The sequence below is a fragment of the Sciurus carolinensis genome, chromosome 2, assembly GCF_902686445.1.
Source record: "Sciurus carolinensis chromosome 2, mSciCar1.2, whole genome shotgun sequence".
NCBI classification, from domain to species: Eukaryota; Metazoa; Chordata; class Mammalia; order Rodentia; family Sciuridae; genus Sciurus; species Sciurus carolinensis.
The window spans coordinates 154,255,677-154,259,091 of NC_062214.1; positions in this window are offsets into that span (position 1 = coordinate 154,255,677).

Consider the following 3,415-nt stretch of genomic DNA (forward strand, 5'->3'; position numbering starts at 1 on the left):
AGAGGCATCAAAGTTTAGGGAAAAGGATATAAGAGACAGAACAACAGAAATCAATGAAACTGGAAGTACACAGCTAAAAATCAACAAATCAGATAGATGGTTGGTTGAAAAATAATAAATTGATAAACTACTTGCAAGATTAACAGAGAAAAAAAGGGGAAAATACAAAGAATGAATCTTAAAAATGAAATAGGAGTTATCACTTAAGACCCTGAAAACATCAGATACTATGAACAAATCCATATAAAAAATTAATTTGACAACTTAAATGAAATGGACTAATTTCCACAAAAGTAAAATACCAGAATTTACCAATAGAAAATAGACAATTTGAATATGTCTATTAACTATTAAAGAAATTAAATCCATAATTTTAAAACTCCCAGAAAAGAAATTTCCAGGTTCAGATGATTTCCCTGGAGAATTCTAACAAATCTTTAAATGAGAATTAACACCAGTTTTACACTATCTCTTCCGGAAAATAGAAAAAGATGAATTCTGAATTCAGTCAACAAACACTGTATTATCTTGCTATCAAAAGCAGACAATGATGGTACAAAACAACCACAATAATAACAACAAACCTCAAACCAAACATCCTCATAAATATAGATATAAAAAATCTTAAGAAATTATTAGCAAATAGAATTGAGCAGCATATGAAAAGAAAGGATATGATATATCGTAACCAAATGGAATTTATCCAGGAATGTAGGGTTGGCTCAATAACTAAAAATCAATCTATGCAATCCATCACATTTGCAGGCTAAAGAAGAAAAATCATGTGATGTCAATCAAAGTAGAAAAAGCATTTAACAAAATTCAACATCCATTCATGATAAAGTATTTTCAGGAAAAAAAAAAAAAAAAAAGGAATAGGAAGAATGTCCCCAACTTTCTAAAGAGAATCTGAAAATAAAACCAAAACCATACAACTAACATTAGACTTAGCGAAGCAAGACAGAATGCTTTTTCTTGTTTGAGAACCAGAGAAAGATTTGTACTCTTACAATTTCACAATTTTATTCAACATAGTGCTGAAAGTACTATTCAGTACAATAAGGTGCTAAAAAGAAATGAAAGGTACGTATATCTGAAAACAACAAATGGAACTGCTCCTGTTTGCTGAGAAATGATTATATACATAGAAAACCCACGAGAATCATTTGTTTAAAAGCACTCCTGAGAGTCATAAGTGAATTTAGGAAGGATGAAAGATACAAGACGCTATGCTTTGTATATGGTTTATCACCATATACAAATGAACAAATCCATATAAAAAATTAATTTGACAACTTAAATGAAATGGACTAATTTCCACAAAAGTAAAATACCAGAATTTACCAATAGAAAATAGACAATTTGAATATGTCTATTAACTATTAAAGAAATTAAATCCATAATTTTAAAACTCCCAGAAAAGAAATTTCCAGGTTCAGATGATTTCCCTGAATGCTTGGTTCCCCAGTGTACTGATAGTAAAAGATGGTAGGACAAGGGATTAGGTCATGGGAACATTGTCCTAGGAAGAGATTAATGCTGGTCTTGTGTGGAGTAAGCTAGCTCTTGAGAAAATATGTTGTTATAAAGTGAGGCCACCACACATGCTTGGCACCATCTGCATACAATTCCCTTTCCTCTTCTCTGCCATGTTTTAATACAACAAAGGGGATCCTCACAAGAAACAGATAGGGCCAGTGATCTTGGAGTTTTAGTCTCTAAAACTACAAATAAAGTAAACCTCTGCCTCTAACAAATTACTCAGCTTTGGGTATTTGGACTAAGACACAAATAAACAAACAAAAATCATTTGTGTCTCTGTACTAGCCATGAACCCATAGACACCAAAATTAAAAATACAAAATAATTTACAATCACTGAAAATATAGAGAACCTTAACTGTAAGTCTAACAGAAAGGGATAAGATTTATATGCTGACCACTACAAATTGCTGATGAGAAAAGTCAAAAAGGATCTAAATGATTAGAGGAATATTTCATATTTTAGGACTGGAAAACAATATAGTAAAGAAGTTAATTCGTTCTACATGAATGTATGAGTTTAGCATAATTCCTATGAAGATCTCAGGAAAAAAAATCTGTAGTTATAGATGAGGTAGCTATAAAATTTATATGGAAAGACAAAGTAAACTAGTAAAACAATTTTGAAAATGGAGATAAAAGTGGTAAGAATTACTTTACCTACTGTCAAGACTTATTATATAGTTATAGTAATCAATACTATGTGGTATTGAGAGAGAGAAGGCACAAAGATTAATGAAACAGAATGAAGAACCTAGAAACAGACTGAAACATCTATAGTTAACCAATTTTTGACAAGGGCTCAAAAGTAATTTCATGGAGAAAGGAAAGTCTTCCCAATTAATAGTACTGGAGCAACTGGTACACATAAGCAAAAAATAAAAAAGAATATTAATCTAAATTTCTTATGTTACATACAAATTAACTAAAAATTTATCACAGCTTTAAATATAAAGCATAAAACTATAAAACTTTTCAAAGACAATAGGAGAAAACCTTCTGTACCTAGAGCTTGATGAAGAGTTCTTAAAATATAGCACTGAAAGGGTGATCTATTAAAGAAAAAAAGTTGGTCAATTGGACTTCATCAAAATTAAAATATTTTGATAAGAATATGCTAAGAGGAAAAAAAACAAGCTATAGACTGGGAGGAAATATTTGCAAGCAATATATATTTAACAAATGACTAGAATCTAGAAAATATAAAGAACTCTCCAACTCAACAATATAAAAATAAACAATGCAATCAGAAAATGGACCAAAGACATAAAGAGCCATTTCAGTGAAGAAAATATACAAATAGCAAAAGTACACATGAAAAGATATTCATCATTGGCCATTATGGAAATGAAAATGAAGACCACAGTGAGACATCTCTGTGCAGCTATTAAAATAGCTAAAATTTAAAAGTTAGTGACAATAGTAAGTGGTAGTGAGGGTGCAGAAAAAATGGATCTCATATTTTTTCTGGTGGAATAGTTTGGAATAGTTTTATTTAAAAACTAGATGTGCAATTATCTTACAACCCCTAAAGTATTGTTTTAGGCATTTATCTCAGATAATCATATCTGCTCAAAAATTCATGTGACTATTAATAAGCATACTTATTTTTAATAGGGAAAATTTTCCTCAAAAGGTAAAGGCTTAAACAAACTGTGGTATATCTGTGGGCAACCATTCTACAATAAAAAACGAACAAACTATTGACCCACACAAAAACGTGGAAGGTTCTGAGTGTTGATATGATGAGTAAAACTACCCTTAATGTGTTACCCACTATATGATTTCATTTTTGTAACACTCTGAAAATGTCCAAATTATAGACATGGAATTAAAATGAGTAGTAGGTGGAGTTGGGGAGAGTGGAGATGGAA